Here is a 14,000-nt window from a genome sequence, read left to right as displayed (position 1 = left end):
GCTTGCGGTACTATTCCCTTTTGAAAAATTCAGGTCTTACATCATGAACTCCAAAGTGATTGTGTGCACCGACCATGCTGCGATTAAATATCTTTTATCCAAGAAAGATGCTAAACCACGTCTGATTCATTGGATATTGCTGCTACAAGAATTTGATGTGGAGATCAGAGATAAAAAGGGATTAGAAAATGTGGTGGCTGACCACTTGTTGAGAATGTATCAACAAGATGACGAAAAAGAGCCTATTGAAGACCAAATGAGAGATGATCATCTATATAGAATCCTCGATAAGGATACTTGGATGAATGATATTATTAGAGCAATAAAAAGAGCTCCCTTAAATCACTTACACAATAATGAAAGGAGAAAAGTGGTTGCTGAAAGCAAGAAATACTATTGGTTTGCACCTTACCTATATAGGTATGGAGCAGATGGAGTATTAAGAAGATGCATCCCAATAGAAGAAAGGAACGGTACTTCAAAAATGTCATTTATCAGAATATGGAGGACATTATGGATACTTCAGAACTCAAGCAAAAGTTTGGGCAAGAGGATTTTATTGGCCAGAGATGCATGGAGATGGAAAGAGATTCGTTGCTACTTGCCCGGAATGCCAAAGAACATGAAATATTTCAGCTAGAAATTCTATGTTGTTGAACTAGAATTTGCAGGTGGATTTATTTGACGTTTGGGGTAAAGATTTCATGGGACCATTCTTAAACTTACATGGATTTAAGCATATCTTGGTTATGGTTGATTACGTGTCTAAATGGGTAGAAGCTATTCCATGTCGGAAGGCGTCAACGGAAGAATCATTTCACATGATCAAGACTATAGTATTTCCCAAGTATGGAGTGACAAGAATCTTGATCAGCGATGGAGGATCGCATTTCACGGGAAAAGATTTTAACAAATGTCTATCAAAATTGGGGATCGAACATAGAGTATCTATAGCTTATCATCCTCAAACAAATGGACAAGCGGAAACTTCTAATGAACAGCTGAAGGATATCTTGAAGAAGATGGTAATCAAAGAAGGGAAGGATTGGTCAAAGAAGCTAGATGGAGCATTATGGGCATACAAGACGGCTGACAAAACACCTATAGGTATGATCCCGTATCAATTCATCTATGGAAAACATGCCACCTTCCCATTGAACTCGAACATAAAGTCTATTGGGCTATAAAGGAGATGAATCTTGATGTTGATGCTGCAAGAGTAAAAAGAAGAATTCAGATCAGTGAATTGGAAGGGATGAGGCTTAAAGCTTACCACAGTGCAAGCATTTATAAGGAGAGAATAAAGAGGTGGTTCGATAAAAGGCTTCACAAGAAAGAATTCAAAGGAGACAAAGTGCTATTGTTCAACTCTAGGTTCAAACTCTTTGGTAAAGGGAAATTGATGAGCAAGTGGGACGGACCATACGTGGTTCATTCTGTATCACCTATCGGAGCAGTGACAATCATGAATATCAAAGGAGATCAATATATTGTGAATGGACAGTGACTAAAGGTATTCTTGGAACCTGACGTCATGCCTATTAATTATGTTGATGTTTACACCATAGAGGAAGAACGGCCATGTAAAGCCTGTCAAGACTAAAACAGGTACCTTCTACATACTCTATCTTGAATTCTATTATTTTCTTTCGAATTTTGTGTGGGACTCAAAAAATTAGATGTATTTTTAGACGTACGTGCTACCATGAAAATGTGGGAGGCAGAAGGGCTAAAAACCCCCTGGGCCGATTGGCCCATTAGCCCCCAGGCTGATCGGCCTGGGAGGTTTTCGCCTCCGATTCGGTTCCCCCTTTCTCATCTTTGGTAATGACAGAATATGGAAGTGAATTTTTGTGGGAAAGGGTGAGGAAGTTTTTGAAAATGTGTGGATCCTTGACCAAGATTTCAAGAGTATATAATGAAGGCAATTGGAGCTCGAGTTTCGCATCTAGACAAGAAATTCAGAGCCACCCAAACAGAAAAAGAAAGTGGAATGGCGATGTCTAGGAGCTCGGGAGACAAGAGGGGGCTATAGCCGGTTAAGGAGGAGGCCAGGCCGTTCAGCCTGACCTCCCCAGGTCGATCGGCAGCACCCCCTCCCTTGGCCGCCGCCTTCTCCCTTCACATGGAAGCCAAGAGGTGCGAGTTGGGTCCCAAAACTCTGCCAAGGACCGGTCGTAACGCTCGCATCAGCGTTGGGGGCATGGCGCTATCTAGAAAGCTCACGGATCGTAAGTTCATCGTCCTCTCAAGTGATGATGAAGCAACCAAGAAGAAGAAGGAGGTCATCGTCGCTCCCACAAGGCGTTCATCAAGGCTCCTCGGGATCAAATACAAGAGCTATGTGGAGAAGACGTCCGAGTACTCGTTGACCGACTATAGAGGTGATAGCGACTAGGAGGACAATAGGAGCCCTGGATTCTAGGGTGCTGCAGGTTGTGACAATGAAGAAAATGCCAACACGTACTGGGATTGGGCTGATGAGATGAAGAAAATCAAGGAGGAAGAGGACCGTCGTCAAGACAAGGGCAAAGAAACAGATCTAGAAGATGACAGGCCAGAACCAGAGGAGCATGATCGTATGTGTTGCACCGCTTGCAGGAAGAACATCCACTACCTCTTCGACATCGTCGACAATGTCATGCAAGCCTTGCAAGCTCTAGATCAAAGAGTAGAAGATAATGATTGCCGTCAGGAGGATGACTGTCGGTGTTTTAAACCAGCAACCCACCTAGGGGGTACCCTAGGAGGTCTTTTGTGTGGTAAGGATCGTCGAGAATCAAGGAATCAATGGTGATGCAAGGAACACGATTTAGACAGGTTCGGGCCGCTAGATCGCGTAATACCCTACGTCCTGTGTGTTGGTTTGTATTGATCTTAAGAGAGATAGATGACGATGATCGGTTGTCCTGAGGAGGGTCCCTGCCCGGCCTTATATACGTGGGAGGGCAGGGTTACAAGTCTAAGTCCTAGTCGGGTACTATTACAGAATTCTACTCGGTATTTGGCCCGAGTAGTTTTCCATAAACATACAAGACTAGTCCGAGAAGGATACGCCTATCCTTGTTCTGATGTTGTCCGAGTACGTCCCTTAGTGGGCCGTCCAAGGCCTACTCGTGGACCTGGGGAGTATGCCCGACAAGCCCCTGAGTGCTTTGTAGTCGTGCGCCACAGTCTTGGGCACTGCGGGCACTATCCGAGTAGTTTTGCAGACTGAAGTGCTCGAGTACTGTCGCGTGGCTGGAAGGTACTCTTTCTGCAGCTTCAAGTTGTTTTCGTTCCTGAGTAATTTTATATGGTAGTGCGATGTCAATCGCACTCCATATGGAGTAGCCCCCGAGCCTTAGGTTGAGTCGAAGAGTCAGGCTTAGGGTCAAACCAACTTTTGTCCATTTTACCCTTGGAGATCTTGAAAAGAAAAAACTGACCAACGGGTACGGTACCCGCAGCCCCCGAGCACTTAGGCGATTTCTGTCGTTGAAGTGGTCAGCAATCCGTTGAATAGAGTAGCCGTTGGATGTTTAAGGCGATTGAAATCTGTCCGTTGCGCAACTGACGTGTGGAAACCGGAGTCGGCGGAGATAAAACTGGAAGGCCCCCTTTCGGTTGCTGTTACGCCGTACGGTGATCAGATCCCTTTTTCCTCCTCTGCACCTCCGCTCGGCGTTTCGCCGCTGTGAGAGCTGCCGCCACCGCCATTGCTGCCTGAGAAAGATCCGAGTGTCGAGTCGCTTTTAGCCCGTTGAATGCGCACCAAGAAGATGGGCAAGAAACCCGAGAAGATCCAGGGCAAGGCTTCAGCGACGGGCAAGATCAAATCCAAGAAGGGGAAAGAGCTGGTGCTGCCGGCGCCGAAGGTGGGGCCGACGAACCAACCTGCGCTGCCGCCGTCTGGGGCAACTTGGCAACACTCGGTGATGAAGGAGGAAGCTGTCCAGGCGCTAGTTGATGCGAAGTTCCTTCAGCCGAAGGAGATTCTTGAGTGGCGCCCCACGTTTCCCAATGCGTGGCCGTTTGAGGAACATCCTGCCGAGACGGTGATGCTTGCATATTTTGTGGAAAGGGGATTGGCGGTGCCCACCTCTGACTTCTTCAGAGGTATTCGTGAGTACTATAAACCCCAGCTCGTCCACTTGAATTCCAATGGTGTACTACACATGTCTATTTTCATACATCTGTGCGAAGTTTACCTGGGAGTACCTCCAAGTCTCGAGTTGTTTAGGAAGCTGTTCCATTGCAAGCCTCAGCCGAGTGCTCAGCGGACAGAAGTCTTTGGAGGCATCGGGTTCCAACTTAGGAACTCAGGTGCGTATATTGAGTATAACCTGACCGACTCCCATGGGGAGTGGAAGAAAAGGTGGTTCTACATCGGGAACCATGAACCCCGCTTGCCTGTGGTGACTGGTCATGCGCCTAAGCATGCGGAGAGCTGGGTGAGCGAGCCCGAGGACACCCCTGAGCTCGATCACCTAATGCAGCAGATCACCGAGTTGAAGGCACTCGGTTTGACTGGGATCAACGTGGCGGCCAGCTTTCTGAAGAGAAGGGTCCAGCCGCTCTAGCAACGTGCTCACTCGGGAAGTGAGTACGTAGGTCTGAAGGATCCATCGCGTATGTCCGATGAGGACATATCCGATGATGATGTAGAAGCGCTGCTGGCTAAGTTTTTTAGGAACTATCAGGGAGTACCAGTAATCCCTGCAGCCCTTCGTCAATATGATGCCTGGTACGAGCTAGAAGTGGTAAGTGTTTTCCTCCTGACTTGTTCTTCTTCGACTTGTGATTCTTGCTGCTGATACCGATTTGTCGTTTTGAAGTCCCGAGTTCTTGCTGGCTACTTGGCGCAGTCGGAAGAAGAGTCGGAAGCTATCATCGAGGAGTCGGAGGACGAGCCTTCTCCTCCTGTTAAAAGACGCAGAGTAGTCCGCAAAATGTCTGCGGCTAAGTCTGCTTCAACCCCTGAGAAGTCTCGGGGTACCAAGGTATGTAGTCGGTAACATCTCTGTTACTGATGGATTTGAAACCGTTATTGATGTGCCGAATCTTGTCTTGATTCGTGAAGGCTGTGGATACGGCGCTTGGTGAAGACGAGGCTGTTGCTGGGGAAATGGCCGTGACCGACCAAGAAGTCGGTGATGTAGCTGTTAACATGGTGCCGGAGAGGGTACCATCAACAGAAACTGGTGTAGCCCCCACACCAACTCCATCGGACATCATGCCGCCTATTACTGACTAGGTGGTCTTGGGGCTGCCTGCTGGAGCAGCGAAGGAGGTGTCGCCAGTACTCGCTACTGGTACCTTGCTGTCCAATGTGATCGCCAGTGGTAAGCATTGTCCCCGCTTGTTGTATTCGTTCGAGTAGTATTGGAGTCTTGACTTCGGTTTTGTAGGTCTTGGCGAGAAGATAGCGCCCGCAGCGCCTAGTACTCGGCCGTCTGTCGCTGAGAAAAAGCGTGTGCGACTTCCGCCACGTTCAACCCGGTGAGCTTCCTTGTCTTTTTTGAATGACGTTGGATTGTCTTGAAGTCATGTAATGACACTTTTTTTTGGTGCAGAGATGCAGAGGAGACCATCCCTGTAGAGACAGGGGTAGTACCGGACCCCTCGACTACAGCATCTGTTCCTTTGGAGGACTTGACTGTTGAAGAGGTACCCGAAGTTGACGCTGGCCAACTTGGAGCTACTATGTCGATGCTTCAAGACGTGATTCGCTCGGTGGAGGTTCCCGCTGCTGCATCGGGTTCGAGGAGCGCTGCTTTATCGTCATCTACTAGCGGATCACTGGCCGTAGTAGATGTTGAGAAAGCCAAACAAACGACTACTCCAGGTAAGTGCCTGTAGTCTATTTATTGTAGTCGTAGCCGGTAGCTAATGCGATGAATGTTGTAGGTGCTACTCTGGGTACGGTTCCTCATCTTGTGGAGAGCACTCAAAAGGCAGTACTTAGCCCGCCTTCTGATTTGGAGTTCCAGAGAGCCATCGATGTTTTCCGGAGCTTCCAGGTAGATTTCCTTGTTGATTTTGTTGTATGACCCGAGTAGCCGTGAGGCTTTGAAACTTATCATACCATACTTGGATGCTTTCAGGAGAGAAGCCGTCAGTTGGAGCAGGAATGTGCCCGACTGATAGAAGCTCTTCGGGTTCATGAAGTCGGGGCAAAGTCCTTTGCCGTGGAACGCGTGGATCACGCAGTTCTGTAGGAAAAACTGGAGAGCCGCTACAAGTCCTTGAACAAGAAGTATCAAGGTGAGCATGTCAACTACTCTGAGTGTGTTCAACTGTAGTTTGCTGTGGCCTGAATTCTCTATTTTGCAGAGCTGAAGAAGCAGGAAGCGGCTGCAAGGAGCCAAGTCATCGACTGGAGAAACGCTCATGACCGAGTGGCTGATGAAGCCGAACATCTTCGATCTGCGCTTACGGAAGCACAGGATGCTTGCGAGCATCAGCGGGACCGAAAGATGCAGAATGGTGTGATGCTTGCCATGGCTATGGTGGCATGCAGAGATCATGCCCAGACCTTGGGAAGACTTCGGAGCGAACTTCGAGAGCTGTCTGGAGCGGCCGAAGACTTGGTGAATGCCATAGCCCCCGTGGAGGAAGGCGTGGGACCGCAATCGCTAGTCGAGCGACTGAGAGCTGCCCCGGGTAAAGTAGCGGGACTTTGCAAGACTGTTTGCAAACAGGTTCTTGCAGTTGTGAAGTCCTACTACCCGAGGGCAGACTTGGCGGCAGCTGGAGATGGCGTGGCTCGCAACTGCACAGAGGAAGCATATGCGCAGTACCTCGAGGAGGCGGAGCCTATTGCAGCCAAGATGTCGGAGTTTGTCTCCCTAGAGGAGCTTTGAGATTTTATGTGTACTCTTGTTCTTGTACCGAATACTTTGATACTTTTGAATATCAAGCCTTTGGATTGTGAAGTTCATTGTCTGCGAAGAGTAGTTTTACTCCACTTTGTCTAATCCAGAGTATTGGAGTCGTCTGGGCCCGACCCTCTAGGGAAGAGAGTGTGGCGGATCCACCTCGGATTAGCCTAATTAAGGCACGGTTAAGTCGCCTAACATGCGACACTCGGCCTTAATCGTGCTAACTCGAGATGCCGTCGGATTTCATCCGATTTAACCACTTTGACAGGACCGAGTTTAGCAAAACCCACACGAAGGTGAGTGGTTCCAGAGAATACAACAGGTCCAACAGTAGATTATAAGTTGTTACACACTTGGTAAAAATCAGAGTTTAACAAGTTCTGAAGAAAACAACAGAAAGTAAAACAAGCGGAAGCTAAACGTAGGGGTCGGACGTCCTTGGTGAGGCCAGCCAAGACATCAGTGATCCCTCTCCTCGCCGTCCGAGGAGGGATCCCACTCGACCGTCCAACCCGGAGGGAGTTGGGGCGGCCAAGTGCCAACAGGAGACGACTCGGGAGCAGCGACTTCACCTGAAAAAGAAAGCCACAACAAGGCTGAGCTACTAAGCTCAACAAGACTTAACCGACCGGGAGTAAAACTACTCCACCTCTTCTAGACATGCAAGGTTCTTTGGCTGAGGGGTTTGTTTGCCAAAAGCACTAAGTAGATCCTTAATTTTAAACTTTTAGCTCAGATTCTAGGTTCATTAACTGGTCTAAGTTGGCAACTTACTCTAGGCAACAAAGATTCAGCAAAAGGGTATATAACATCAACAAGACCATGTCATCATCAGATTTCCTTATTACTCAGTGTAGCATAGCGATCAAGTAGTCTCAAACTGTGAGAGGCAGACTAATCGATTCGAGTTCTTCAACCATGCATGGTGAACCTAACCTCACGACATCCGCGCACCACTGAGGTCGCTTCCTGTGTCGGCCTTCCCCATCAATTCCCTAACCCGTGTCGGGCCCATTTCCTTTGGTGCAATGTTCCACAGACCCGGCCTCTGCGGTTCTGTGACCACACTTGCCACCACGTGCGGCCGCAGGGGAACTCCGTTCCAGGGACAATGGGGCGACCGCTCACGTCTAGGTTCAATCTAGTACTAGGCTTCCCCATCCCATAATGAGTATGAGGTTAGTACTTTCAAACACTTGATCACGAACACCACCACTGTCGGGCCTTAACAGATTTCATAGACAGACGGGGCGATCAGCCGACCACCAAAAGTTAACCAAAACCCTGCCCCGTCCGTCGTCCTTATAGTTGTGATAGAAGGAGAACAACCAACTCCTACAACTCGCGAGTGATAGGAAATCACTCGACTTTTACCGCTTCCTATTTAAGCATAGCAACTACTCGGTCCAACAGCTAGTGTTCAGATCAAGGGACTATGCCATGCATCTACGGGTGCAAACAACTCCTATACGTAAATGCACAAACATGATGAAGAAGGTATGCGCAAGTTTGGGAAACTGGGGTTCATGCTCCGGGGCTTGCCTTCGAGTAAGGAGGAAGGGAACGGGTCTTCTGCTGGGGCGGCTTCGGCTTCTAGAAGCGGGATCTCGGCTACAACTCCGTCTTTTGGCGCCGGGTACAGCTCGTAGACGCCGTCGGCGAGAAGCAACTCTACACGAATGCAAATGCAGGGGGTTAGCACTTAGACGGTTATTTCAACAACAACACTTGCAAGTTAAAGCACGGACACTGGTAGCAAAGCTATAGAAAAGGTGGGGAAGTGTACTTGAGTTGGTGGAGAGCAAGGTAAAAGGGTCGGATGGGAAGAAAACTTATGATCTGACCCTTAGGCTAGAGGAATGGCTGTGCTGGGGTCCTCAGACTTAACGCAGAGAAGTCCCTTTCTTTACACATATATCCTCGGGTTAAGGAAAAGGATACAGCCGAGCCCTCGGGCGAGGCGGAGAAAGGGTTGGCGAAACAGACAGGGTCGGGCGAGACGGAGAAAGGGGTCGGACGAACGGATAGGGTCGGACGAGGCAGAAAAGGGGTCAGACGGACAGACAGGGTCGGGCGAGACGAAAAAGGGGTCGGACGGATAGACAGGGTCGGGCGAGGCGGAAAAGGGGTCGGGCGGACAGACAGGGTCGGGCGAGGCGGAAACGGGGTTGGACGATTAGAGAGGGTCGGGCGAGGCGGAAAAGGGTCGGCAGCTTACCTTCGGTTTACAGGTGAAGCTTGGGGTCGGGAAGGAGCAGACTTGGGCGGAAGGATGGAAGCTCAGACTTGGGCAGCGGCGAGATCCGGCGGTGCTTCTTGTGGTCAACGAGCAAGCTTTAGCACAGCGCGGAGGAGCAAGCGGCTGGGTGGATTGGGAAAGGCGGGTGTTGAGCGGAGAGGAGAGTTCCTCAGGAACTTAGGCAGTAGCGCTTGAGCTCGAAACAGAGGAACGGCGGTAAGGCAGCGATGGCGAAGGGGACTCCGGTGGGACTCTGGCATTCCCTTTTATAGCTGCGCGGAAGAGAGAGAGGGTTGGAACAGCACAAAGACCGGGAAGGAGCGATGGCGGCGATTGAGCAGCGGGGCGGCGGAGCAGGACTTCGGGGATGACACCGTCGGCCATTGGGCACCAGAGACAGGGCGGCGCAGGCGCGGTTTTGCCGGTGGTTGAGATTTGGTGGAGGCGGGCGTCGTCGTGCGGCGGATCTGATGGGTGTGACAGGGGGAACGGCGCTGCGAGCGAGGTTGCACAGGTGAGAAGACAGGCGGGCTGTGGCTGCGCGGGCGAGCGCGAAGCAGCGGTCTGTTGGGGCGCAGATCTGGCAAGGCGGAAAAGGAGTTGTCGCGGCCAGGGTCGGGGTTGGCGGAGGAGGAATCGTCGCGTAGCACATCTGGGGCGGCGCGACTGTGGAGAGGCGGCGAAAAAGCCGGGAGGCATCGGGCCTTGCAGCCGGGGGTTCAGCGAGGTGATGATGGGCGCGAGCTGCGATGCGCTGCAGAAAGGGTAACAGAGGAGCTTCCGCTGCGATTGGGGAAGAGGGCGCGGGAATCCATCCGGTCACGGCCGGCGACGGGGCAGAGCGGCGGGGTCAGAGGAATTGAGCCACGTGGCAGAGAAGCTCTGAAGCGGGCATGGCACTCGAGTGCGTCTGCACCAGGAGATCGGGGAAAGATTTTGCGGGTCCACCGGTCAGTCTCGGTTGGTCCACTGCTCAGATTGAAAAGGAGATATTGTTGGGGAGACTTCGAAGGATCCGGCGGGATGGGTTGGGGGTCGGCAGGGGTCGGAGCTGGGAACCGACGGAGAGGGGTTGGGTTCTCAGGGGTCAGGACCAGGACTGGAGGTTGAGCACTCAAGTTGGGGAAGCTGAGATAGGGGATCAGGGACTCAGATTAGATTAACTCGAAAGATTTGGGGTCGGTCGTCACAGAGAGTCATCCCGCCTGACCTTGAGTCTTGGGGTCGGCTAAGCCTGACCCCTTTTGAGGGTGAAAACTCCGCCTCGCCCGACCCTGGGTCCTGGGGTCAGAGTAGTCGAGGCCCCCGAGATGTAGGCCATGCTTGGCTTGCACTAGTCCCGAGTGTCGAGTAGTCGTAATGCTATTTGAGTACTCGTCTTTTGAGGGACACGGGTGTACTGTACTCTTTGTCCTTTGTGGATGCATGGGTGTACTGTACTCTTTTATCCGTTGTGGCATGAGTGCGGTCACATGGGCAGAGTCAGGAGTCGTCAGACTCATTGATCACGGGTGCATAGTAACTCTTGAGCAGGTGGTAGTTGGGGCTTTCGGCTATAAATAGGGCCATTTAGTGGGCGAACCAACTCAAGTTCCTAAGTAGTGATGGATTGCCTGCGGTTGCTTCTGTTTGAGTGTAGAGAGCCATCAAAGAGTGCACCGGTGCTAGAAGATTCCTCGTAGATTGAGGCCACCTTCGCTCCACAGACTCCTGCGCTTGTAGGGATAGCCGCGATGGTAGAAGAATCCTCGTAGGAGGTTTCGTCGCACGCCTCATCTTGCAGCTCATGACCCAGTGGGGTACGCGCTGGAGCTCGCGAGTGATGGGTGATGAGTGCCGCGGTCTTTATCCCGCTCTGAAAGGGGTGGAGGTGCGGCCGTAGAGTAGATGGGCTCCGCAAGGCTAGCAAAAGAGCAGCCTTGGTTCCCTCTAGGCGCGTCATGCCGGTTTTGTCATTGCCGCTGCCAAGGCAGTGGCGATGCTGGAGTTCCTGGCATTGCCTTGGGTAGGGTACCTGGGCATGGCTGCGTTTTGCGCAGCTTCCTTGCGTGTGGGCCCTTTCTCTTGTGGTCGGCAGACCTGAATGGCCTTGTGATATAGTAAAAGCCTGAGGCTTAAATGCAGCCCGCCAGTAGGCAGTTGCTTGTAGTCTTTATGTATGCCGAGTCCTTGTACTCGTATGTAACTTGATGTACTCTTGTTTCAGTAAAGATTAATACGAAGATTTTTGTACCGGGGTAATGATCCTTGTGGTAGAAAACTCATGTCGAAGCTGAGATATCTTGAAGTTGGTAGTCGGGCAGTTGGCCCGAGTAGCTGCCTTGAAGCGACTACTCAGGTGCTGCTATGGGTAGTAGCAACAAAGATGTTCGATGTTCCAAGAAGCACTTGTTCTCCTGAGAGCTCTTGGAGCCTGTAAGATCCGGGTCCTGTAACCTTTGATACGATGTAAGGACCTTCCCACGGTGAATTGAGTTTATGTAATCCTGATGTGTCTTGAATGCGTTTAAGGACCATATTGCCCGAGTTGAAAGATCTTTCCTTGACGTTGCGGTCATGATAATGCCTTAAACCATCAAGGTATCTGGCAGATTGCACTAGTGCTGCGCATCTTGTTTCTTCCAAACTGTCTATATCCGTTCGTCGTGTTTCTATTGCAAGTTCTTCGTTGTATTGCTCAACGGATGGTGATTGCCACATTATGTCGGCGGGTAGTATGGCTTCCGAGCCATATACCAGAAAATAGGGTGATAGTCCCGTAGTCTTGCATGGTTGGGTACGTAGGCCCCACAAGGCATTGGGTAACTCTTTGAGCCATCTACCACCTTTGGTGTTGCCGACGTCATGTAGTCGTTTCTTTAGAGTGTCGAGTATCATGCCATTAGCATGCTCGACTTGTCCGTTGGCTCGCAGGTGAGCAACCGAGACATAGCGGACGTTGATGCCGCTGTTCTCACAATATTCCCAAAAGTCGTGATTATTGAAGTTTGACCCAAGGTCTGTGATAATCCTGTTGGGAAAACCGTAGCGGTGTACGATTTCATCCAAGAAGTCGAGGACTCGGTCTGCCTTGGGGCAAGTGACCGGTTTGACCTTGATCCATTTGGTGAACTTGTCGATTGCCACGAGTACTCTGTTGAATCTTCCTGGCGCAGTTGGTAACGGACCTATCATGTCGAGCCCCCAGCAGGCAAATGGCCATGTTGGAGGTATTGTGACTAGCTTGTAGGCCGGCACATGTTGCTGTTTTGTGAAGAATTGACAACCTTTGCATTTCTGAACTAGTTGTTTGGCGTCGGCCAAAGCCATTGGCCAGTAGAAGCCCGCTCTGAAAGCCTTGCCAACTAGTGTCCTTGAAGATGCGTGGTTGCCGCAGATTCCTCTATGAATCTCTTCTAGGATTTCGTGGACATCTTCTCTGGTGACGCACTTCATGAGTACTCCAGATGATGCACCTTTCCTGTAGAGCTTGTCTCCGACTAGAACGTAATTCTTTACGCGTCGGGAGATTTGCTCAGCTTTATTCTTGTCGGATGGTAGCTGGTGATCTTTGATGTAGTCGATGAAGGGTGTCCTCCAGTCGACTTCTATCATCATGATTTCTTGAGAGACGTCAGTAGTCGGGACTACTGGCGGTGTGACCTGTTCAGGTATGGACGGCTTGCGTAGTTCGTGTACGAAAATTCCTGCTGGAACTTCTGCACGAGTTGAGCCCATTTTGGATAAAACGTCGGCGGCAACGTTGTTGTTGCGGACGATATGATGAAACTCTAAGCCTGAGAACTTATTTTCGAGTTTACACACTTCTTTGCAATAAGCGTCCATGTTGTCCTTGTTTCGGTCCCACTCGTCATTGACCTGGTTTATGACGACTAGGGAGTCGCCGTACACCAGTAGTCGTTTGATGCCGAGGGAGATTGCGAGGCGAAGGCCGTGTAGCAGTGCTTCGTACTCAGCTTCGTTATTAGATGCTTCCCAGAATATCTGCAGCACGTACTTGAGTTGGTCTCCCTTGGGGGAGATGAGTAAGACACCTGCGCCGGCCCCCTCGAGTTTGAGGGATCCGTCGAAGTACATTACCCAATGTTCTGGTCGTTCGACTGGAGTTGAGACCTGGTTTTCAGTCCACTCAGCTATGAAGTCGACCAAAGCCTGAGACTTGATGGCTGTCCTTGGCTTGAAGTTCAAAGTGAGAGCTCCGAGTTTGACTGCCCATTTGGAGATTCGACCCATGGCATCTCTGTTATGGAGAATTTCGCCGAGCGAGAAATCGGAGATGACAGTGATGTTGTGCTCTTGGAAGTAATGGCGCGGCTTCCGGGAGGTGAGCAGAATAGCATATAAGAGTTTTTGTATCGGTGGATACCGAGTTTTGGAGTTCGAGAGTACTTCGCTGACGAAGTAGACAGGTCGTTGGACCTTGTAAGTGTGGCCCAGTTCAGACCGTTCGACTACTATTGCCGTACTGACGACATGAATAGTATCGGAGATGTATAGGAGCAAGTCTTCATTCGGCGAGGGAACGGTGAGTACAGGAGGCTTTGACAGAAAGTCTTTGAGTTGTGTAAATGCCTTATCTGCCTCTTCCGTCCATTTGAACTTGTCCTGGCGTTTGAGAAGCTTGAAGAAGGGTAGTCCCCGTTCTCCAAGTCTTGAGATGAACTGGTTGAGAGCGGCCATGCAGCCTGTGAGTTTCTACACATCCTTAATGCTGGCTGGTGCCTGCATGTTTGTGATGGCAGATATCTTCTCCGGGTTGGCCTCAATGCAGCGATGGCTAATGATGAACCTGAGTAATATGCCGGAAGGTACTCCAAAGACGCACTTAGTAGGATTGAGTTTCCATCGAAAGGCGCGGAGACTGGAGAAAGTTTCCTCCAAGTCAGCAATGAGTTCCT

The sequence above is a fragment of the Setaria italica genome, chromosome V (assembly GCF_000263155.2).
Source record: "Setaria italica strain Yugu1 chromosome V, Setaria_italica_v2.0, whole genome shotgun sequence".
NCBI classification, from domain to species: domain Eukaryota; kingdom Viridiplantae; phylum Streptophyta; class Magnoliopsida; order Poales; family Poaceae; genus Setaria; species Setaria italica.
Note: the sequence above shows the minus strand (reverse complement) of the source record.